The sequence below is a fragment of the Bos taurus genome, chromosome 8, assembly GCF_002263795.3.
Source record: "Bos taurus isolate L1 Dominette 01449 registration number 42190680 breed Hereford chromosome 8, ARS-UCD2.0, whole genome shotgun sequence".
NCBI classification, from domain to species: domain Eukaryota; kingdom Metazoa; phylum Chordata; class Mammalia; order Artiodactyla; family Bovidae; genus Bos; species Bos taurus.
Window position 1 is genome coordinate 22,500,256 of NC_037335.1, and position 25,903 is coordinate 22,526,158.

At 37.9% G+C, this 25,903-nt stretch overlaps 1 protein-coding gene and 1 non-coding gene across 3 annotated transcripts in view; both read left to right on the plus strand.

Annotated features, from left to right (window-relative positions):
- The window catches only part of IFNE (interferon epsilon), a 75,334-nt gene that overhangs the window by 28,662 nt on the left and 20,769 nt on the right, over positions 1-25,903 (plus strand). Inside the window, exon 2 of one of the 2 annotated variants that reach the window (XM_059889366.1) lies at positions 1-25,903. This exon is cut by the window's right edge and continues 18,742 nt beyond it. The exons of the other annotated variant lie outside the window; for it this stretch is intronic. The gene's annotated coding sequence lies outside the window, so the exon portion shown is untranslated. 2 annotated transcript variants of the gene reach the window in all.
- MIR31 (microRNA mir-31) lies at positions 2,107-2,200 on the plus strand. The gene has a single exon (NR_049716.1). It is a non-coding gene; the product is annotated as a microRNA mir-31 (primary transcript).

The following is a 25,903-nucleotide window of genomic DNA, read 5'->3' on the forward strand; positions in this document are numbered from 1 at the left end:
GGGAAAAAACAAACAGGGCCTGCATTTTCTCCGGGGTATTTCATTGACAGTAGTTTTCAGAGTTTAACCTTGACTGCTAAAGGCTATAATCAGGTACCCATAATATTTTTCCTGCTTTCCAGTTGTAACATAATTCATGGTTAGGCTGTATTTTTGCAAGAAATTTGTCTTAAGGTGTATGTGGTGAGGAGGTACCTGTTACCAGTGTTTGATGGAAGCCGTATTCCCTGGATACATCAGAGAAATTAGCAAAAGGACCCAACTTTTTTAAAAGCAGCAGCTTCTTTAACAGGAGAAGGACATGCCCATGTTCTAGACTTTTAAATTATAAATTGAGCAATTATTTGAGAACTTACAAAAGTAAATTTCTTCCTGTTTTAAAAAAATGCAAGTAAATAAGGAAGAGGAACATAGGACAAGTTATTATTTCATCCTATCTTTCCCTTGAAGTGATCTTCATTTAAAGCAGCCTGTGTGAATTCTCAGGTATCTGCTGTATCTGACTGGTACATCAGATAGTTGCTGACATTCAGTTTTCTTTTGCATGTGCAAGATGAATCTGAAGAAGTCACAGGGAATTATTGTTTTCAAATACATTGTGTGTTCCTTCTAAAATGATTAATCTACATCTGTCTCTGAATTATGAATATTAGGAATATTCTTAAACTAAGCTTTGGGGAGAAATTTGATTTAATTAAATCTTCTTGATTCAGTGGTACATTTTATAACCTAATCTATATTGTATTTACCATTAATTTTGAACTAATGTTCTGTGCTTGATGAACCAAAAATTCCTAAATACCTTTACATTAATAGATCATAGTCAACTTGAATTGTAATCTAGAATTTCAGAATTTCAGTTAGTACCTCTTCCACCAGTTCCCTAGCCCCAGGACAATTTTTACAGGGTCTTGTGCAATAGAACCCTCAATACCTCCTGTCCTCCCACTAGAAATGCATACCACAGAGCGCACATGGGTAAGTGCACACATGGGTAAGTGAATGTGTGTTCACTTACCTAGCTTCAGACTTAGGAAACAATAAGCTTTGTTTCTGGCAAATGCAGTAGATATTAATCAAGTTTAAGTGAGCATGATTCTTTCTTAGCTGTACCTTGGTAGCACTGTGCAGCTGAATGTTTTATCTTTACGTGGGTATATCTTAGGTTCATTTTTTGGTAAATAATATTTATTAGAAATGTATATAAAGAAGAAAACTAAATAATGCTGTCACCCGATTACTTTAAAAATAATAAACATTATTTAAAATAATAAAGCATTCACGTACCCTTCAGGAAGAAATTTATATGTACACCCCAGGCTATGTCTGTGATTATGCATACTTTTTCACTTACACAAAAGTTCTTATACACCACATCATTATTTTTATGCTATGATCTTTTGTAAGAATGATAAAATACATGATCGTGAGACTGTATCATAATTTATAGTCATAATTTAGCCAATATCAATCATGTTGATGGACATTCAGGTTGTTTATAGTTCTTTGGCTATTAAAATCAGTGTTTCAGTGAACATCTTTGCACATAGAGTGGTGCTTTTGCAAATGCACTCCTGGATTACGTTCCCAGCTGGGAGTTATTGGCTCAGAGGGGCCCTGTTCTTCAGAGCACATAAAGCAGTGAACTATACATCGCATGGTGACAGTTTGTTATTGTTTGAGTACATCTAAGTGGCAGGAATTGACCAATAGAGTTATTAGAGTAAAAAATTAAACTGTACTGAGAGCCACTGGAATGTACCTTGGGCGGTAGATATAGTGGTAATCACCTATAATTAACTGTCATCAACTTTAGACTTTACTGGCTTAAAATTTTTGTTAGAATTCCTCCTCACCACCCCTGTTGTCTCATAAGCAGTCAGTAAATATTCTCAGGGCTCATTTTAGATCAAAGGCCTTGAAAAAAAAGAAACTAAGCCACAACCTTCCTATGCTTGAACTACATCTTCAAAATCGGATGCTCTAAGACTTGTGATGTAATATTCAGAAACCAGTTTGCATTTTCAATTAACAAATGTGCTTTGCCTCCCTCAGGTGGAAGGGAAGATTTTGGAAAAGCAAAACACCGAAGAGTCTTGGTGTTGCTCCTGTAACTTGGAACTGGAGAGGAGGCAAGATGCTGGCATAGCTGTTGAACTGCGAACCTGCTATGCCAACATATTGCCATCTCTCTTGTCCGAAAGCAGCCATGGCCACCTGCAGGCCGCTCCCCCATGCAGTGCTCTGGAGGCGTGCCCTTCCCTGGATGTGGGTTGCCAGGATGCAGCCCCACTCACCTCTGTGACCTCACCTGCCATGCTCTGAGTCTCTTCATTTTAGCCTTGCTGGCCTTTCTGGCTGATCTCTGAACACATCCAGGATGTTCCTGCCTCTTCCTCTTCAGTTGGGTCTTAATAAGAACATTACTTCCTCAGGGAAGCCTGCCGTGATCACACTTTTCAACAGCTGTCACATTCCCGTTATCCATCTTGCTTGAGTCCTGCCCTATGTTTTCAAAACATTGATCATTATCTGAAACACATTTGTTGGCTGGTTAAGTGTCTTCATCTCCCTCATTAGACTGTAAGCTCCTTGAGTGTTAGGGACCCTGTGTCTTGATCAACCCCAGTATTCCCAGACCCTGACACATGGTAAGCCCTTAATACATATATTTGAAACTCCATCCTAACTTTCTTTGCAGGAAAGATGTTAATCTCTTCCCATTATGAATGCTTTTGGTAAAACCCTTCCAGGCTTGCAAATCTAACTCCTTAAAACAGTCCCAGCATAGAGTCAGTCCTCCATATTCAGACTGAAATTTGATCGAAAGTTGATTGAACATGCAAATGCAGAGCACTAACTGTATTACATCATTTTATATAAGGGACTTGAGCATCCATGGATTTTGGAATCAGTCCCTGCCCCCCATATACTGAGGGATGACTGTGTCTATCATTGGGTCCATAGACTCATGGAAGTCAGCACATGATAGTGGGGAAAGCATGGGCTTCAAAATAAAACTTATGTTCGAATCTCACCACTGGTGTTCTTGGACAGTCATTTAACCTTTGAACTAGAATTTTCTCAATTGTAAATTGAAGATAATATTACTAACCCTTCAGGATTCCTAAGACAAAGAAATGAGATGTTTTAGCCAGATGGTTCTTTCTTTGTGTCTAAAAAGTGACTGTCTAAAACTCCTGAGGTATGTGTAGTAGTTGTAGTAGACACCCAAAACATTTTATTTTACTACCAAGAAAAGTTAACTTTTCTCTAGCTAGAAACAGGTGGTCAGCCATGGGATGTGTGGAAGTGTTCTGCCAAAACACATGAGCTTTTCTCTTGAGAGACAGAGGTTCTGAAAGGCCAAGGAATTCATTGTCCAGTGTCTCAGATTCTTCTCCTCTGTGGTTTGCTTCTCACTCCTCTAACTTCTTGTATTTCTAGAGTTGCTCATTGGCTGTGGATCTCTTTTAAAAGCAACTTTTACTGATTCACTTAACAGAATAAAAATATGTGATAAATGCTGCTTGATGATCCTGTTTTTAAGCATTGAAGTTTTAGTAAAAAAAAGTTCTGCTTTTAATAAACTTAATTTTATTTTGATTTTGATGCTTTTCCAAGAAATAAAATAACAGTTACTACTTGTGACTTATTTATCGTTACTCTTGGTATTATAACTACAACATCCAGAAAGTGTTTATTATACATTTTTGTCTTGCCACCTCAGAGTATATTAATCTCAGCTGTGAATTTAACAAAAATATACAAAGTATGGCAATTTTAGTTTACAGGTCTTGTAAAAGTTCTATTGATACCTGAGGATGATTAGAGACATTTTATAAATTCAGTATGATAAGTAACTTAAGTAATATTATGCTACCTTCCTAACCTGAACTATGTACGGATTTATCATCTCAGTATTGATGGTTTGTGTATGTATCACCTTTTTTTGTTCTTTGAATTCTTCAAGTTATCAGCCAGAAATAAATGCACAGAGCAGCCAGCCCTCAAGGGTCATTATGTAAGCTAATATTGCCCATGACTTTTTTTACCCCCAAACTTAGAATGTTTACTTACACTGCACCTGGAATAAAAATAGATACGATGGATGACTATCCATTCATTCTTTTAAGAATCTGCACAATAGCCGTAGCTAAAATCAGAGATACACCTCACCTTATTCATTCTTTATCTTGCTAGTAAAGAAAATGGATGCAGAATCAATAGGCTAGGACATTCTGTCTATTCTAGAACTGCTGTTGTATAATACTTTTTTTTTTAACCCATAACTTAGTTCTCAAAACTTGTTTTGTGAGCTTGTTTGGGCTGTTTCTACCTTTCTCAGAGTTCTGTTATACTCATCTACATCCATTGAAAGATATCCACTACCCCCTTGATGTCTTGATGAGCTGGATCTATGATGGAAATGAACCCTAAGTTCACTGAGATGACTCCTTAACATCTTAGTGTGTTTTACTGTAATTCGATAAACACCCAAACTGTGATTGATTTTAAGAGATCATGGGGGGAAAAACAAAACTTGGGCTCTAGGAACATCAAAATGAGAGGCTAAAAAATTAATTTTCTTAAGTATCCAATATCTCCTCAAGTCAGTGGTTTTTAAACTTTAGTGTTGTATTATCAATCACTAGGAGAGCTTGTTTAAAAAAAAAAAAAAAAACGTGTCCCAGACCATCCCCTGGACATTCTAATTGAATAAGTCTTGATTGAGACTCAGGAATCTTCATTTTTAACAAGCACCTTTTCTTGATGCAGTTTGACAGTGTACCATATTTCAAGAACATTTGTCTTAAATAAATCCTGAACCACAGGGCAGATTTTTTAAAATCATATGCAATTTCCAGTATGGAACTTGGGCATGGTCATGAAAGCAGGCTGCTTTCCCACTGCATCTGTGCTTATGGAAAACTGGAGCAGTGTTTTGTAATTGTGCTTCATACCCTGAGGTTTCTTATATAAACAGGCCATATAACTGCATACAGGAGCACCATCAGCTGCAGATGTGCTTCTGTGGGCTTGTTTTTAACTTCAATTATTTTTTCTCTGCTGGATCACATTACAGTTTCCAAAATGTTTTTTTCTTTTCTAATTGACTTGATATTGACCAAAATCCTATGCCTCTAACTATACATTCTTCTTAAGATTTCTGTTAAATTGCAAATGATATGTGAGCTCCTGGAGGCTAGAAACTAAGTCTGATTATGCAGAAGGGAAATTTTCAACATTTATAGGACTTCTATGGTGGTAATCTTTCTATAAACTAAAGGATTACATCTTAATTGACCTATTTCTTTGGTTCAGACTTTTGTGGACTTTTTTTTAAAATGGAGACCTCTTTTTCTCTCTGAGACAATATGGTGTAATAGAAAGAACTTCATAATATGCAAAAAGAACTAGGTTCTAATCCCAGTTCTGTTATTTTCTAACTGTATACATGAATTTGGACAAATCATTTGATCTGTTAGCTTATTTGTAAATTGGGGTAATTGTAGAAGACGATATGCTACACTAGAAAGAAAAAAGAAAAATACAGCTACAAACTAAGCATGTAGGCAAGTTGGAAGACAGTCTACAAAAAATAGTTGGAGATTTTCAGTAGTAATTTACACTTTGTTAAGTGTTTGGTTGCTTTATGTTGTTACTGTCCAATTTAAAAATCACCTAAAAATTGTGATTTTGAATTAAAAGGCAGAAGTTTGTTCTCATTTAGTCTGAATCACTTATTTTCTAATTCCAATCAAAAAAGAAAAAAAGGTGATATTGTAGTTAGTTTTATCTTGAAGATCCAGCTTCTCTTATCGTGTTTTAACACTGGTTTATTTTACTGACCTTCAAATAATGATAATAATAATTCTATGACTCCTATACATTTCTCTTATCTCATTGGCTTATTATGAAGTTCAAATTATGAAACTGCTTCAGAAATGGGATGAAGTCGTATGAAGTCCTAAGATACTGTTTATAAATTCTTTCCAACCTTCCCTTTCTCCCTTTATCCATGTAAAAGTTTGCTTTTGGAATGATTGAAATTTTAATAAAATTGAAACATTTTATTATGAACCTGGCTATAGCATTTTAAATCATAGGGTTCTCATTATTTGTCAGTATATCTATAGCAGCAGAACTAACAGCTCTGCTCATCTGGGAATGCGGAGGCAAAAAGACACCTAGAGCGTCCATTGCAGTTGTTTTCCTGTTCTGGCCACACATGTCTCCAAACAGACCAGAGTACCACTTTTAGTTTCACTGAGACTTTGATCATGTGTTTTATTCTCATACAAAGATTTTATGTACTTATTTAATGTATATTAGAAAAATACATGTTAGAGTTTCCTTTTGAAAGTAAATTTGTTTTAATGTTTTAAGAGTTTTAAAATGTTATATTTATGATAAGTGTATATAGCAAAGATTGTGGAAGCACTGCCTACATACCTAGATTTTGAAAAATGGGAGTGTGGGTAAGCAAAAACCTGCTCTGGAGCAGCAGGGGAGAACTTTATGGATTGCCTGAGATGTTTCCTAAAGTCTCCTCAAAGCGTGGTCCAAACTGAGAAATGTATGTGTTATTCATAGATGAAGAAAATTTTAGTTTTGAGTTTGAGTTTTGAGTTAATAGACTTTGCCAGTGCATTGCATATATGATTGTATAATTAGCTACTGTCAAGAACTACTAATATTTCCCTGATCTAAAGATAATACATGTTGTGTCTTTGAAAGCAAAGCCCAATTGGTAACTTATTTAAATTATATGCAGAGTACATCATGAGAAATGCTGGGCTGGATGAAGCACAAGCTGGAATCAATATTGCTGGGAGAAATATCAGTAACCTCAGATATGCAGATAACACTACCCTTACAGCAGAAAGCAAAGAACTAAAGAGCCTCTTGATGAAAGTGAAAGAGGAGAGTGGAAAAGTTAGCTTAACGCTCAACATTCAGAAAACTAAGATCATGGCATCCGGTCCCATCATTTCATGGCAAATAGATGGAGAAACAGTGGAAACAGTGGCAAGCTTTATTTTGGGGGGGCTCCAAAATCACTGCAATGGTGACTGCAGCCATGAAATTAAGACACTTACTCCTTGGAAGAAAAGTTATGACCAACCTAGACAGCATATTAAAAAGCAGAGACATTACTTTGCCAACAAAAGTCAGTCTAGTCAAAGCTATGGTTTTTCCAGTGGTCATGTATGGATGTGAGAGTTGGACTATAAAGAAAGCTGAGCATCAAAGAACTGATGCTCTTGAACTGTGGTGTTGGAGAAGACTCTTGAGAGTCCCTTGGACTGCAAGGAGATCCAACCAGTCCATCCTAAAGGAAATCAGTCCTGAATATTCATTGGAAGGACTGAAGTTGAAACTCCAAATACTTTGGCCACCTGATGCTAAGAACTGACACATTTAAAAAGAGCCTGATGCTGGGAAGGATAGAAGGTGGAAAGAGAAGGGGACGATAGAGGATGAGATCATTGGATGGTATCATGGACTCGATGGACATGAGTTTGAGTAAGCTCTGGGAGTTGGTGATGGACAGGGAAGCCTGGTGTGCTGCAGTCCATGAGGTCACAAAGAGTTGGACATGACTGAGTGACTGAACTGAATTGAAGAAAGTCCATTTATACGTTGAATATCCAATTGAGCAAATATTTGAGACTAAGTGTGTGGTCTTTCTTTAGATAAAAGGATCCTTAGTGTCCAAAGGTGGCAGTTTCCATTGACAGAGCAGGCACATCACCTGTGTTTATGCAACAAAAGCAGATACCCTTTCTTAAGTAGTCTAGAGAGCCTTCAAAGTCTTAAATTGGAAGATGCCACTGAGAGATTGGCCTTACACTGCCTGTGTATGTCATGAGAATTGCAAATCAGAAAATGTCAGCAAAGATAATTTGCTAAATTTCAGATTAAAATTCTAGAGGTCCAAAAAGATGTGTCCTGAGGAGATCATCAAGCGTGTGTGAGGAAACAAAACTAGCGTGTGTGAGGAAACAAAACTAGGATGGCATTACAGGAAGATGGGAAGCAGGCCACCTTCATAGCATTTTTTGGAAATATGTTCTATCTAATTGCTGAAAAATGAATGACTTGACATGCTGATTCCAAATTAATTACCTGGCTTTTAAAAGAATTTATAGAAGAGCATTTGGAATTTCTGTGACCAAGATGGTATCTGCCTGTGTTTTCTCACCTGCCTTTTCACTTGCAAATCTTTCCCGATTTCTAAAACTGTGTAAGGGATCCATATAGTAGACTTCGGTGACTAACCGTTAAAAAATAGGTTGACTCTATTGCTGTATTGTGGGGAGAGAGGTGAGGAGAAAGAGAAAGGAGGTAATTTGAGGAAGATCAGTTTCTAATCTTAGAAGAATCAGCACTTCAGAATGAAAAAGAAAAAAATGAAGGTAAAAATTTAACTGGTAACAAGGCCACGGACTGAAAACTTAAACCATTTTTAAAAAGAATACAGTTAGTTTACAATGTTGTGTTAGTTTTAGGTGTATAGCAAAGTGATTCATTTTATCTGTGTATATATAATCAGTTTTATATATTTTTTTATCAAATTCTTTTCCATTATAGGTTATTACAAGATTGTTTCCTGTGCCATTGTAGGTCTTTTTGTTCATTATTTTATATATAGTAGTGTGAGTCTGATAATACCAAACTCCTAATTTATTCCCCACCCTCTCCCCACTATACCGTTTTGAAAAAGCAAGAGAGTTCCAGAAAAACATCTATTTTTGCTTTATTGATTATGCCAAAGCCTTTGACTGTGTGGGTCACAATAAACTGTGGGAAATTCTTAAAGAGATGGGAATACCAGACCACCTGACCTGCCTCCTGAGAAATCTGTATGCAAGTCAGGAAGCAACAGAACTGGACATGGAACAACAGACTGGTTCCAAATAGGAAAAGGAGTACATCAAGGCTGTATATTGTCACCCTGCTTATTTAACTTATATGCAGAGTACATCATGAGAAACGCTGGGCTGGAGGAAGCACAAGCTGGAATCAAGATTGCCGGGAGAAATATCAATAACCTCAGATATGGCAGAAAGTGAAGAAGAACTAAAGAGACTCTTGATGAAAGTGAAAGAGGAGAGTGAAAAAATTGGCTTAAAGCTCAACATTCAGAAAACTAAGATCATGGCATCCGGTCCCATCACTTTATGGGAAATAGATGGGGAAACAGTGGAAACAGTGTCAGAAATTTTTTTTTGAGGGGGGGGCTCCAAAATCACTGCAGATGGTGATTGCAGCCATGAAATTAAAAGGTGCTTACTCCGTGGAAGGAAAGTTATGACCAACCTAGACAGCATGTTAAAAAGCAGAGACATTACTTTGCCATTAAAGTCCATCTAGTCAAGGCTATGGTTTTTCCAGTGGTCATGTATGGATGTGAGAGTTGGACTATAAAGAAAGCTGAGCACAGAAGAATTGATGCTTTTGAACTGTGGTGTTGGAGAAAACTCTTGAGAGTCCCTTGGACTGCAAGGAGATCCAACCAGTCCATCCTAAAGGAGATCAGTCCTGGGTGTTCATTGGAAGGACTGATGTTGAAGCTGAAATTCTAATACTTTGGCCACCTGATGAGAAGAGGTGACTCATTGGAAAAGACCCTGATGCTGGGAAAGATTGAAGGTGGGAGGAGAGGCGGATGACAGAGGATAAGATGGTTGTATGGCATCACCGTCGATGTACATGGGTTTGGGTGGACTCTGGGAGTTGGTGATGGACAAGGAGGCCTGGCGTGCTGCGGTTCATGGGGTCGCAAAGAGTCGGACATGACTGAGCAACTGAACTGAAGCATAAATTTGTTTCCTATCTAAATCTTTCTGGAAAACCCATCTTTTATAATTAAAATCACTAGCGTCTATAGATGAATAGTTTCCCTAAATTTAATGATTCTGCATCACTGCCTTCAGTGACTGTAAAAACTCTAGCAGTTTTTTGAGAATTATAGAAGTCTGGTGCTCAACCTTCTGTGTCTTGGCCTAGACTTCTCAGTTTTTTATTTATCATTTAATACTTATTAAGCACATATCATGTACCAGATACATAGTCAGTACCTTCCATGGCTTACAGTTTAAGGAAAGAGATAAGCCGTTACAAAGTTTGATTATTATGTGTGCTTAGTCACTCAGTCATGTCTGACTCTTTGTGAGCCCTTGGACTGTAGCCTGCCATTTCCTCTGTCCATGAGGATTCTCCAGACAAAAATACTGGAGGGGTTGCCATGCCCTCCTCCAGGGGATCTTCCCAACCCAGGGATCAAACCCAGGTCTCCCGCATTGCAGGATTCTTTACTGTCTGAGCCACCAGGGAAGCGCAAGAATACTGGAGTGCCCAACCCAGGAATCGAACCAGAGTCTCCTGCATTGTTGGCAGATTCTTTACTAGCTGAGCTACCAGGGAAACTGATAGGATAGTACTTTTTTGCATATGGAAACATGACAGGGGAACCTGATTTAGATAGAAAATGATCAAAGAATTACATTCCAAGGTAGAGGTGTTGTAAGTTTAGTCAGAGACTCCTAAGGGTGCTTTGTGAAGGGAGAATGCCTGTGTTACTTCTGTATATGTCTTCACAGTACCTAGTAGAAAACCTTACACATACAATACGTTTGATGAATCTGCCATGATGGTTGTATAATGTACAAAGTACTTCCAAGGGATCAGCTTTTATTAAGTTATAAAACATACACATGGAAACACTACAGTTGCTGCAGGCCGTCTGCTCACTGAGAGCTCATTTCCTTGCCCAGGCATTTGGGGAGTGCTTTATTATATAAGCTACTGCTGTGGTTAAGCTCTACTGATTTCAAAGGTCAGAGTCTCAGGTTACCTCAGGGAGAAGGGGTCCAGTGTAAGGATTCATGACTGCAACTAGACAGTGTCAAGAGTCAAAGCAGCTATAAGGGAATGCCCATTTCTTCACCTGTTGTTTCCTATGTGTGTGTTGCTCATGGCTTCCTCGTTCTCTCTGAAAGTCTACTCCCATTTTCTTCTTCAGTGCACTTTTCTCAGTTCAGTCAGTTCAGTTGCTCAGTCATGTCTGACTCTTTGCAACCCCATGGACTGTAGCACGCCAGGCCTCCCTGTCCATTGCCTACTCCCGGAGCTTACCCAGACTCATATCCATTGAGTCAGTGATGCCATCCAACCATTTCATCTTCTGTCCTCCCCTTCTCCTCTCCTCCTGCCTTCAATCTTTCCTAGCATCAGGGTCTTTTCCATTGAGTCAGTTCTTCTCATTAAGTGGCCAAAGTATTGGAGTTTCAGCTTCAGCATCAGTCCTTCCAGTGAATAATCAGGACTGATTTCCTTTAGGATGGACTGGTTGGATCTCCTTGCAGTGCAAGGGACTCTTCAAGAGTCTTCTCCAACACTTCTCTAATTACTCATTTCTCTCTCTCTCATAGCTTTGGTTTAGAAGGAGCTGCTATGTGAGTGCCGCCACCTGCTCCTACAGACTGTCTGCACCACAACCGTTTAGCTTCACCTCCCACTGTTAATTGTAACAGGGTCTCCAGGTATCCCAGTTCTAATTCCCAAGAGCGAGAAGCTGATGGGTTCAGCTCTCCTTTTGTACCTGACCACATCACAGGGTCCTAGTGGAGCCACTTCTTGTGTCACGTACCACCTCTGCGTGGCTACCTAGGACATAGACATTGTGGGCAGAGGGTCTCTTCATAAAGGGTGTGAGGAATGTCTGCTTACACTCAACAAATGCCAGGACTGAATATTAATATACCTACATATGCTTAAAAGTTTAGAATTATTTTCCTACTGTAATATATCCTAATCACACACTAACAGAAACACTAAAATAATTTTATTGGTTAAAAAATATATCCCCAATTCTTGGCTTTCCCTTCCTCTATTTCTCCTCTATGTCATAATGAACTTTGTTCATCAAACCACCCATTTATGGGACTTCTTCACATACTTGCAAGATTTAAGTATGCAGATACTCCAAAAAGTCTTAACCCTTAAAGATTCCTTGTCTTTCCTTTTCCTCGTCTTTTCATGATATAACCCACATCAATTCCCATTTTCTGGTGTTTGTCCTCTCTCTTACCATCCTTCATCATTGCTGTCAAGAATTTTGAATAAACTCTGAAGTACATGTGAGACTGGAACTCTTCATGTTCTACTTTAGATTAGATCTTTTAATGCTAAACTCAAAAATAATGTTCAGTGATTGAGTTAAGGAAATCATAGGAAGAAAAGGCTTTTCTAGATTAAAGAAGTCAAGTCTAATATCTTGTGAATTTCCAAAACCTTTCAACCTTGATTTAATTCTGAAGTTATGTAATACAGAGTATTACATACATATCAGCAAATGATAGGCCCCATAGAAAAATAGCCTGTTTCTAATTTAATCTCATCTTCCACTTTTCTTCATGTGCTGAAAACATCCTTTTATGGCTATAGCCAGAAAGAGTTTAGCATTCCTTTAATTTTTTTAAGCATTAATGGACTGAGATTTTAAAATAGTAATCAAGTAGTGTGCTGATATGCAAAGGCTTCTATGGCATTTCTCTTGCGTTTAGCTAATATTTGTAATTCCTTGTTAATGCATGTTGGTTTAAGGGTTTATTCTTCAGTTCCTCTTAAAAGATGGCAAAATTACAAGAGAATCTGAAAGCTAACAACTTAATTTTTCTCTCAGGAATGCCAAGAGGAGTGACAATTTAGAAAAACACTGATGTAAAAATCAAAACCAGTCTCTAAGCAATCAAATGAAGAGTAGATATCACTGCTGTTATTGACAGGCAGTCAGTAAATATTTGTTAAAGTGACAATTTTCATTAAGTAGGTCGTATCAAACCCTCACTGTCTAGATTTTGAAAAAGTAACAAGTACTTAAAAAACAAGTTCCTTTTAGGAGGAACATCAAGAGTAATTAAGGACAGCACTGCCTTCCAGAAAAGTATCAAAATTAACTGTGTAGTACTTGCTGAAACGTCATCCTTTGAAAAGATGGCCAAGGGTATCAACATTGCCTAAAGGGCCGGCTCTTCTTTCCCACAGACAACAGCCAGAGTCCTCATTTTGTTTGAAGCACAGAAAGATGCCTGGGTACCTTTCTCTTTATTTATTTAAGCTCAGTGGTCTTAGTCTATTGTTTTCTAATGCCTTTAAGGGAGAAAACATGTAGGAGTCATGGTGTTATTATAAGAACTTCATGAATTATTGCTATAACAACCTTTATATGTTATGGACAAATCAGAAACCACCTTGAGATATCAAGATAAATTGCTGCCCACACTACTGGTTTAAGACCAATTTATGATGAAGATGCTTACAATTTAGAAAACTGTTCATTAACTTACTGTATATGCATTGAGAAATGCTTGCCATTATTTCATTTTAGCAGTAGATCATCTAGCTTTAACTTGCAAAATCTTTGTTCTATTGAGTCCAAGAACCAGTGGTCTTCTTTATCTTGAAAATAAAAGTGAAAGTCACTCACTTGTGTTCAACTCTTTGCAACCCCATGGACTGTAGCCTTCCAGGCTCCTCTCTCCATAGAATTTCTCCAGGTCAGAATGTTGGAGTGGGTAGCCGTTCCCTTCTCCAGGGGATCTTCCCAACCCAGGGATCGAACCCAGGTCTCCCATGTTGCAGGTGGATTCCTTACCATCTGAGCCATTAGGGAAGTCCTTAATTATTAATAATTTTAAAATTAATAAGTCTAATATAAAATGTTTAGGCTTTCAGAAAATTGAGTGCTTTTCTTGTTTAGAAGAGTGGTTGTGCCTATACTTAGTGAATTACAAAATGCTTTGTACCTATTGCCCTTCTTCATGCCCTTGGTCTCCTGCCTTATTTCTCTCCCACCACACGTATCTGCACTTTTTCTTTTCACATCAGTGTGTGATTTTCTAATTATGGCTGAGTAGACATGAATTAGAGATGGAAAAGTTCAATTTTACTAAAATTAAAATTAAGCACTATAGTTTTTAGCCTCGTACCCTTCTTTGGGGATTAAAAAAAGCAATATTTTTCTTAAACTGTGTGGGATGGTAATGTGAAAATACAAAAAATGTGGCCATGAGCTATGATTCAAAATTATATGTTTTTTAAAAGTCCATGTAACAAATATAAAATAATGTGTTTCCTTGGTTTCTGAAATTCCTCCAAATAACCTCAGAGTTATAGTAGTACAATACATTGTATTCAACTCTATCCCAGTAACAGCTGACTGACAGTATTTCATAGTGTCCATTTTCCCCCTTCTTATGATCGGAGAAGGCAGTGGCACCCTACTCCAGTACTCTTGCTTGGAAAATCCCATAGATGGAGGAGCCTGTTAGGCTGCAGTCCATGGGGTCGCTAAGAGTCGGACACGACTGAGCGACTTCACTTTCACTTTTCACTTTCATGCATTGGAGAAGGAAATGGCAACCCACTCCAGTGTTCTTGCCTGGAGGGTCCCAGGGAGGGAGCCTGGTGGGCTGCCGTCTGTGGGGTCACACAGAGTCAGACACGACTGAAGTGACTTAGCATAGTGTATGATATAAGATGCTTTCTTTTAAAATGCTGTTTTCTGCCTTGTACATGGTATTATGAGTCCTGAGAAGAAAATCTAAAAAAGAGGGGATATATATATAAACATTTTAGCTGATTCACTTTGCTGTACAACAGAAACTAACACAACATTGCAAAGCAACTATAGTCCAATAAAATTTAATTTTAAAAATTGAAAAAATATATTGATGAAAAAAATTGAAAAAAATATACTGATGCATACTAAAAAAAAAAAATCCTAAGGATGTCAGAAACCGGTGTAACTAAACCATTTGGAAAGTATCAGTACACCGCCAGCAGGGGAGTCAGTTCATTTCAGGGTGATCTTAGTCTTGTTCTGACTTTCAGGATGGGTGAGATGAGCAGGAAGAGTCTCCATTTATATTCCCAAGGCTAATGAATGGTTTCATTTTATGACCTGGCTGTATTTGCTACCCAGTCACAGTGACAAAGAGGACATTTGTTTCTGAGTCTGAAGACTTTTTATAAAACCTTTATTTATACCCCAAAGGGGAGAACTGTCGCCACACAAGATACTTATCAAAGACCCTGTCATTGTTCAAGTTTGCTCCACCCACGCCTCAGTTGCTACCTGTTGTTGGCTGTGTGTTACCATTTCTAAGGCATCTCATCTTGAATTCCCAGAGGGGCCACTCTGGGGAAGCAGTCTCCCCATTTTACATCTTTAGAATGACCTTCCTCATCTTGCATTCACATGTGACCCAAGGCCGCACAGATTAGGTTTCCTGACTTAGTAGGTTGCTTCCCTGGTGGCTCAGCTAGTAAACAATCCACCTGCAATGCAGTGAAGTTTGACAGTGATAGATGGATCAAACTGAGGTGCCCTCAGGAAGTTGATTATGAAGATAAATTGACCCAATGTTAATAAGAATTTAAGCCTAGAAAATTGACATTGAATTTAAGTAAATCTGTTCAGTGTTTCTGCCTCCATGTTCTTCTAGGCATAGATTTTCAGCCTTCATAAAGAACTTTGCAAATCTACTACTACACCTTTAGTGAGATTTTTAAGTTACAATATCTTGTCTTAGTTTTTAGTTTATTTATTTAGAGGAGCACATTGTTTACTTGAGACAACACTTCTTATCTTAGCCTACAAAGAGTATTTTTACTAAATTCAGGTGAACTTGTGTTCCTGGCATGGCAATTTATAGACCACTTAGATACCCTACCAACTCATTGGTCTTTTGGTAATACTCTCACCAATCTAAGAATTTCCTGGAACCACTTTCGGTCATAACCTCTGCAATCATCATCCTTCCAGTCCTATACCAAAAGAAATGTATGACTAGATGGTTAGACTACGTTACTCGACAAACTCATTGATCTCTGGGCCAGGTAGGCACCAGTCTTCATTATCTGCTTTTGGATGGCTATATAAGGTAGCAGTATTGATTTTAGACAACTCTGTCTCTTGATAGTTGCTTAGAGCCTCGAAGAAATGTAGGCTAGGTTAAGAAGTCAAACGGCAAATGTTCCAACTCGAGTATTTTATAGTCTCCTGGTTTATTTTTCTCTTTGCTCTACAAAGGAGTGAAGCCGACCAAGGTCTTCTCGAGACTCTGAGATTAATGAACCCCAAATGTGATAAAGCTCTGTGAGGTTACAGTGGCTTCTCTGGTGTTTGTCTCTTTTAATCCTTCAAATGTTGCTTCAGGAAAGGAAGAATTGATAAGCCTAAACTGAGATATTTGACATCAGAGGCCAGTGATATGGAATCTTAGTTCAGTTTTGATCTGAGGAAGAATTCATAATATTAGGTAAATATGAACTGAAGGGGGAAGAGGACTTCAGAAGGGCAAGAAATAAGTAAATATTAAATTGCTGATACTAGGCAATTCATGTATGTTACCTTATTTTAACTCTTATAACTTCCATGTTATTATTAGCATGCCAGTTTAACAAAAATGGAGACTTACTAAGGTTAACTAACTCTCCACGTACTGCACCTCTAGAGTGCTGGATTTCAGAAGCAGATTTCAGGGTGGGGCTTGACTCCATTATTTCTCTGACTCATTAACTCATTATTCGTCTAGGTATGGGTCATAGTTTCCTATTTCCTTATATGTGCAGTATTTTTAGTTGAATGCCAGACATTGTGATTTTATATTTTAGTATGCTGGATTTTTATGTATTTCTTGTAAGCATCTTGGATTTTGCTCTGTCAGGCAGTCATATTGATTGCAGATGAGTTTGGTTTTTTCTAGTCTTATTCTTAAGCTCTCTTGAGAGGTCTAGAGTAGTCTTTACTTTAGGACTAATTTAGTTCCACATATAAAAAGTGGCTCTTTAATGGGTCTCTAATAGAATGCCTGATGTATTCTCCTATGTGGCTGGTGGAAACTTCAATGATTTCCAATCCTGCATATGCTCTTTAGCTTAAAAGTTCATGGTAATTATTTTCTTCTGAGGATTTTACTGTTTGTGCTTCATAAGGTTTTACCTAACATATATACACATTATAACACCCAAAGGCTCGAGAATATACCTCTCAAATTTTAGATAGTTTGAGTGGCTACTGTGCCCTGTGTTTTCTCTGGTGGCTACTGTGCCCTGCAAATTCTAGCTATGTTGAGCGCTACAAACTCTCATCTCTCTTTCTTCAATTCAGATTGTCCAGGGAGGTTTCTCCTCCCTGCAGTCTAGTCTAGAAATTGCCTCCAAGCAAAAAGCGTCATTTGTTTCTCATCTCAAGGATCACAGTCTTCCACTACCTGTTATCCAATGACCAAAAATTGTTGTTGCCTGTGTTTTGTCTAGTTTTCTAGTTGTTTATGATGGGAGGGTAATTCTTGACCCTATTATTTCCTCATAACAGGGAGTACAAGTCCATGGGGTTGGAAATGTTATTTAATTCTTTAAATCAAAAGTATTTTTTCTTTTTCATTTTTAAGTGGAGATAAGACCTCCCTCTCGAGCATATTATAAAAATTAGAATTTTTCTTTTTTAATTATATATACTTTTTAAATTTTTTTCCCATTATATATTATTATAAGATACTGAGTTCCCTGTGCTATACAGCATGTCCTTGTTATTTACCTGTTTTATGTAGTGTGTATATGTTAATCCCAAAATCCTAAACAAAATTTAGAAATAATAATAATGCATTTTCTTAGTGATATACAGCATTTGTATTTAATATATCTTTGAACATCCTTGTTTGTACAATGGGGATAATAATAATACTTCATAGAATAGTGTGGATTAAATGAATTAATATTGGTAGTTTGCCTAGAACAATGTCTCCCTCAAAGTAAGAGGTATAATTGTTAGTTAAGTAAATGATTTTGAACAATTGTGGGTATGTTGCCTAGTACTGGAAAGAAAATTGTCTTACTGTTAATCAGCAGTGAACCCACTTGGCAGTCAGAGAAAATACAAGCCATTTCTTTACTTTTCCCTTTGAGATACTTTTCAGTCCATAGAGACCATCTTGGACAGCTGTCCAGGGTCCCATCCCATTCATTGCCCCCCTTCATTTTCCCTCGGGTTAAACCTCTCTTCCCTTCCCTGCCTAATTTCCTGGTTCACTTCTGGCCACAAGATGAAATGTCCTCAAGATTATGCCTCATACTTGCCTTTTTAAAGCTTTTCTCTTTGAAGAGCTTTGGGTACCTTTTACTGTCTATTTTATAAAAGCTTGGGTCATTTAATTTGCCAGAACAAACATAGGACAAATTTCTCTCGTTATCTGGACCACTTCTCATAACTTTGATGTGTTATAATACTAAGAGATTCTCTTCATATTATTTTACTAAAAAATCCTGCTGAGGTTTGAAAGGGAGAGAAAGGAAGAAGATTAAAGACTGACTACATAAAGCTTTTTCAGAAGTGTTTCCTAGACAGTGTATATTCAGTAAGCAATGGCTATTATTTGGATATTGCCTTATATATGGACACACAAGTAACAATGTTATCTAACCAAGTATTCAAACTAGAGAAAATCAGAAGTCAGTTGTGAAATAGGATCAGAGGGTTTTAGGAGAACTGTCCCACTCCTGAACTTGATCACTTAGGTATATAGTCCATACTCACCTATTATCAGTTCCAGGGCCCAGCACTTCCACTACTCTTACTAATATCTTGAAATTATTTCATTGTCATTCAGTGGAATATCACCTGGCAAAACCCCAATCTTGGGTGGACTGTGGACTTTCTCTGCTTCTGCTCAAAGCAAGGTAAAATTGATGCCATTATTAACTTAGGTTCAGCAGTCTACCTAGTGTAATAGTCAGCTAATGGGATGTGTGTATGTACACAGTGACATGCACATTTGGAGGCTAGCAGATCCAAAATCTGTACAGTGGGCTGTACAAGGCAAGTTGCTGATTCAATTCAAGTCACTGTGGAATTCTTTCTTGCTTGGAGGAGATTTATTTTTTGTTTTATTTGGACCTCTGGCTGATTAGATGAGGCCCATCCACAATATGAAGGACAGTCTATTGATTTAAGTCTCATCCAGAAACTCTCTCACAGAAACATCAAGGATAATGTTTGCCAAGTATCTAAATTCTGTTGCCCAGCAAAGTTAACACATAAATGACCATCACACCAGGTCAATATTACTCTCGTACCTGATCAGCCGTCTCTTCCTCACATTCTTTGCTATCACAACCCTAAATCTTGTTCCTTCTCTTAAACCTAGAATACTTCTCCTTCTTTTATTGAATTAAAAACACTTACACATCCAATTTTTAATTGAATCCCTGCTATATTCCGAGCTAGAAATATAATGTGCCAGACTTTTTCAATGTAAGCAAAACAAAGACTTGGCTAATCTTACAGACCATGATGAGAACAATGAATGGGGCTATAAGAGCATGTATATGGTGTGTGCATGCTCAGTCGTATCTGACTCTTTTCAACCACGTGGACTGTAGCCCACCAGTCTCCCCTGTCATTGGATTCTCCAGGCAAGTATACTAGAATGGATTGCCATTTCCTTCAGGGGATCTTCCCGACCCAGGGATCAAATCCATGTCTCTTGTGTCTCCTGCGGAGAAGGCAGTGGCACCCCACTCCAGTACTGTTGCTTGGAAAATTCCATGGATGGAGGAGCCTGGTAGGCTGCAGTCCATGGGGTCGCTAAGAGTCGGACACGACTGAGCAACTTCACTTTCACTTTCCACTTTCATACATTGGAGAAGGAAATGGCAACCCACTCCAGTGTTCTTGCCTGGAGAATCCCATGGACGGAGAAGCCTGGTAGGCTGCAGTCCATGGGGTCGCACAGAGTCAGACATGACTGAAGCGACTTAGCAGCAGCAGCAGCAAGCAGCAGCAGTGTCTCCTGCGTTGACAGCCAGATTCTTTATCGCTAGCGCCCTCTGGGAGGCATATAAGTTCAGAGAAGAGGGGTTGGAAAATAAGAGGAACTTTTGAAGGCAGAAGAAATAGCATGTGCCAAGGCAAATATTGATCCCAAGGATGGCCCTTAAAGTGATCTAACCTCCCACTTCACCGAGAAACCAAATAGAAACCATCAGAATAAAATTCTGAACTTCCTCTTCCACACCTGCACACCTGTGTCAATGCCTATTCTTTCCTCTTTCCTTCCTGCTAAAGACCAAGCATGCCTTGAGTTCCATTTCCTCTCTCTCTCTACTGACTTCTTCCAGCCAACCACTAGTCTCTCACTTTAAAAACAAGTCAAAAGTTAGAAATTAACAAAACTGTTCAAGATTTAACATCCTACTCCTGCTTGCACTCTTATTTTTCTCCTCCCTGGAGTGACCAAATGTTTGTTGGCATTGCTTACATTGTTTTTCCATTTCTTAAAACCATTGAAATCTGGCTCCCACCCAGAATACCCTATTGAAAAATTCTGTTTATCAAAGTCACTGGTGACTTCCAAGGCATTAACTCCAACATATGCTTTCAAGTACTTTATTTTGCTTATCCAGTCTGCAGCATTGGACACTGTTAGACTGTCCTTCTTTCCTGAAAAATGGCTTTTCCTTCTACCAGTGTAGTAGTCACTATAGTTCCCTCATGGTGTCCTCTTTTACTCACTTCTTAAATACTGGTTCTCTGCAGGGGCTGCTTCCTCTGCTCATTGTATGTACGGAAGTTCTATAACCAAGAGGTCAGTAGATAGGAACAAAAGATGCTCCCAACTGATCTTATTCTGATCTAAACTCTTATTTTATATTATACTATATAATTTGATTATTGTTTTCTCCCTCCTCAGCCATCCTAATCCAATTAAACCACATTCTGATGATCTTTATCCCTGCCTCACTGAATAATAGGTCTAAAGCAGTGATAGGAAGATAAGCAATCAATAAAAATGTGTTAAATAAATTAGTATTGTGAGGAACAGTACATGTTATGTAATCGACATTTACTGAAAAATCATCCATGGAAGATAGACAGCATCTTATTTGCAGCTGTGATTAATAGCTTGGGGTCTGCTTGGAGAGCTATGTTGAAAGCAGTTACCTAGGGATCAGTGGAAAAGAGTGCTATAATCTATTAATCATGTCTAATACAAATACCATATTAATATTATTAATTGAGCACAGACCATGTGCCATACATTGAGACAAGCACATTAATTGGATTATATCAATTAGATCTTACAAAAGCTCCATCAGATCAGATCAGATCAGATCAGTCGCTCAGTCCTGTCCTACTCTTTGCAACCCCATGAATCTCAGCACACCAGGCCTCCCTGTCCATCACCAACTCCTGGAGTTCACTCACGTCCATCGAGTCAGTGATGCCATCTAGCCATCTCATCCTCTGTTGTCTCCTTCTCCTCTTGCCCCCAATCCCTTCCAGCATCAGAGTCTTTTCCAATGAGTCAACTCCGCATGAGGTGGCCAAAGTACTGGAGTTTCAGCTTCAGCATCATTCCTTCCAAAGAAATCCCAGGGCTGATCTTCAGAATGGACTGGTTGGATCTCCTTGCAGTCCAAGGGACTCTCAAGAGTCTTCTCCAACACCACAGTTCAAAAGCATCAATTCTTTGGCGCTCAGCCTTCTTCACAGTCCAACTCTCACATCCATACATGACCACAGGAAAAACCATAGCCTTGACTAGACGAACCTTTGTTGGCAAAGTAATGTCTGCCTTTGAATATGCTATCTAGGTTGGTCATAACTTTCTTTCCAAGGAGTAAGAGTCTTTTAATTTCATGGCTGAAGTCACCATCTGCAGTGATTTTGGAGCCCAGAAAAATAAAGTCTGACACTGTTTCCACTGTTTCTCCATCTATTTGGGATGCCATTATGACAGTTATCTTTACATTAATGTAACTGAGACACAGAAATGCTAATAGCTTGCCCAAGACCAACCAGCAGACAAATTAGATAAAGTTGGGATTAAATCTAATATGCCACATTTTAGAGTTCATGGGCTAAAACATCATGCTATATTGATATATTCATAGTGGGGAGTGTAGCCTTTTTTTGCCCTGCATTTTTGCCATTCTTGGCTTAAATTAAACTATGAAAAGGTGAATAAAGAACAGTAAAGGTGACGATAGTGTGTAAAAAGAAGGATACTTTCCCCTATGATGCCTCAGTTACCACATTTCAAAAATGGGTTATTTAAGCTGGGGCTTCCCTGATAGCTCAGTTGGTAAAGAGTCTGCCTGCAATGCAGGAGACCCCAGTTTGATCCAGTTTCTTTTCGTTACTTTCATTCTGTAGCAGTTCTTTGATCTTTTTGACTTGTTTTGTTTTGTGCAGTGTTCCTCAGTTTAAGTAATGGTGCTTCATGATTAAAGTTATTTACACTTGGCAGTAAGAGTGCAAAGGGGATGTTGTGTTGTTTGAGTTGCATCTTTTCTGGTCATCTATGATTTCAGTTTGTCCCATTTGGGGTTCACTTTGATCCTGTGAATGAGGTTGCCGCTACTGTGCTTTTCCACTGTAAAGTTATTCTTTCACTTTTTAAAACTAGTAAGTATTTACATAATTATGTGAGGTAATGGACATGTTCGTTAGCTTGAGTGTCATAATCATTTCATGATGTACATGTGTATTAAAACTTCACATTGTATACCTTAAATCTATACAACTTTTACAAATAAAGAATAAAATTTTGTAGTACAGTACTTTGAAACTTTTTCCATTGGAAACTTTGCTTTTCTCACCCAGCTCAGCCTGTGACTTTTCAAAGCAGCTGCCCTCCCCACTCCCTGAAGATACTCAGTCTTCTCAGGCTCCAACATCTCATACCAGGTAATCTCTCTGTTTGGAGACATGCCCCACCCTCTTTGAACTCTGCCATCCCACCATGGGATCTGGACCACCAGGGGTCCCTGCCCCCTTCCAGGGCAATGCTTCCTTTTTTCTACCCATTTTTTGGCTTCAGAACGAGTTTTTTTCAGGAAGAGAAAGGGAAGCAGAGATTACATGCTATTTAAGGTCATTTACAACTCCGGCATTCAACAATAGATAAAGTAATATTGTTAATTTAATTTGCAAGTTTATGCTCAGAAAATAGGAGTAGAGCAGGGGTCGCCAGCCTGCAGGCTAAGGACCGGTACCTGCTGTCAGAGGAGCAGTGGCATTAGATTAGAAATAAAGTGCACAATTTTCCATTCTTGTGGTGAGAATGGTCTTACTAAAACCACTTAAGAATCCATTAACTATTACATTCAAATAGTACAAAGTCTCTGAAAAAGCTGTTTGATCCTCACAGTATTAAGCATAATAATGACTGAGTAGCTTGTGAATCCCATAACTACATGTGAAAATGAGGGTGGGGGGAACATTTCTTTTTGCTTTATCACAGGATTCTCTTCATATGTGTTCATATTCTAATATTACATATATTAATAATTTCCTTCCTTATTGCTTCACAATAAACTATTTCCAAAAATAAAAAAAAAAAGAGCATAATAAATGTAATACACTTGAATCTTCCTTAAACTATCCCCTCTATACCTGGTCTGTGGAAAAATTGTCTTCCAGGAAATCAGTCCCTGGTTCCAAAAAGTTTGGGGACTGATGAGGAATCACTGGGACAAATGACCTTTCCTGAAATCATCACTGAAACCAGAGCAAAGTGAGCCAGTAAGTAGTTTGGATCAGGGCTGCATGTATCATGTTGAGTCTGGTCACAAGAACCAAGAGTAGGCAGAGAAGTCAGGATGTGTTTACCCATAGTCCCCAGAAAATAGAGGGGTGATGGCAGTGAATATGCAGAAAGTAACAAATGTCCATTAGAGTAATCAAAGCAAAACAGAGGGAAATATTTAACACTAACCAGTAAGTATCTCAATATAAGTTAGAGTGATTAGTAAGCTTATGCATTATGGGAACAATTCAGTTGGTCAAAGCAATAATGTGTTGTTGACCACAGTTATTAGACTACTAGATGCTGCAAACTGTATTTCTCTTGAAAACAGTGCAAGTTGATATTAGGCTATAAGTAATTGATCTTATACTGCCATTCTGTGGTTTAAATACCTTCCTTACTAATGAACTGTTTTGGTGCATTTTTAACTCAGAGAGGTAGTCAGGATTCTAATTACAGCATAAATTTTTTTTATTTTTTAGGCTCATCTGTATGGAGGATAGTAACTTTACAGTGTTGTGTTAGTTTCTACTGTACAGCAAAATGAATCAGCTATACATATACATATACCCTCTCCCTTTCGGACTACCTTCCCATTCAGGTCACCACAGTGCATTAAGTAGAGTTACCTGTGCTATACAATATGTTCTGATTCACGGTCTGTTTTATACGTAGTATCAGTAGTACACCTGTCAATCCAGTCTCCCACTTACGCCCCCTCACTTTTCCCCTTGGTATCCATACATTTGTTCTCTGTGTCTGTGTCTCTATTTCTGCTCTGTAAATAATATCATCTATATTATTTTTCTAGATTCCACATATATGCATTACTATACTATATTTGATTTTCTCTTTCTGACTTCATTCTGTATGACATTCTCTATGTCCATCCACATCTCTACGAATGACCCAATTTCATCCCTTTTTATGGCTGAGTAATATTCCATTGTATATATGTACCACATCTTCTTTATCCATTCCACTGTGGCTGGACATGTAGGTTGTTTCCATGTCCTGGCTATTGTAAATAATGCTGCAGTGAACACTGGGGTGCATGTATCTTTTTGAATTATGGTTTTCTCTGGGTATATGGTCAGTTGTGGAACTTATGGGTTATATGGTAGTTCTATTTTTAGTTTAAGGTATGTCCATACTGTTTTCCATAGTGACTGTATCAATTTACATTCCAGAAACAGTGCATGAGGGTTCCCTTTTCTCCACACTTTCTCCAGCATGTATCATTGGCAGGTTTTTTGATGCTGGCCATTCTGACCAATGTGAGGAGATACCTTATTGTATTTTTATTTATATTTCTCTAATAGTAATGTTGAGCATATTTTCATGTGTTTATTGGCCATCTGTATGTTTTCTTTGGAGAAATGTCACATTAGATCTTCAATTTATGGAAAACATGAATAAACAGAAACATACATTCAGATGATAAACTAAGAAGTCACTCACAAAGCCTATTTTTGTCACAACTACTCAAGTCTCCAGTTAGAGCATGAAAGTGTTATATGTGATACATAATTGAATGGGCACAGTTGTGCTCCCATAAAACTTTATTTATGAAAACAAGTAGCAAACTGGATTTGACCCATGGGTTGTAGTTTGCTAGCTTCTAATTTAGATCATTAATGTTGAGAGAACTTCAACTTCCAGGCATGATAGATGACTCAATGCACCCTCCCACTTTTAAACAATTGAAAAACAAAATAAAACATATGATACAATACAATAGCTTTCAGATATTGAGTAATAGGAAACATAGAATAATGATCCTTGAGAAAAAGGAAATAAATATAGTTAGCTTACTATGTAGAAAAATTGCTCCTGCTTACTATGTAGAAAATTTCTAGGCTGCAGCATGAGGAGGAGGAGGAGGAGAAAACCCAAACGTATCAGTGATCTCATTGAGTTGATTGTCAGAGTTTGAAATTCAGAGAGGAAGAAAATATAGATGAACTTGAAGTTATAGCCATTGAACTATCAAAAACAAAAGAGAAAAAGACTAAATGAACAAAACATCATTGGCCCATATGATACTACTGAATGGTCTGACATATCCACAACAGAGTCCTAAAAAAAGATGAAAAATGTTGGAAAAAGTAAGGTCTAAAACTTGTCTGATTTTGATGAAAATTATAGAAGCACAGATTCAAGAAACTCCCAAGTAGAAGACACAAGAAGAAAATTACCTCAAGGCACATCATAATCAAATTGCTGAAAATAATTACAGAGAGAAAATCTTAAAAGCTGTCAGAGAACAAGGAGAAACATTATGTACAGGGGAATAA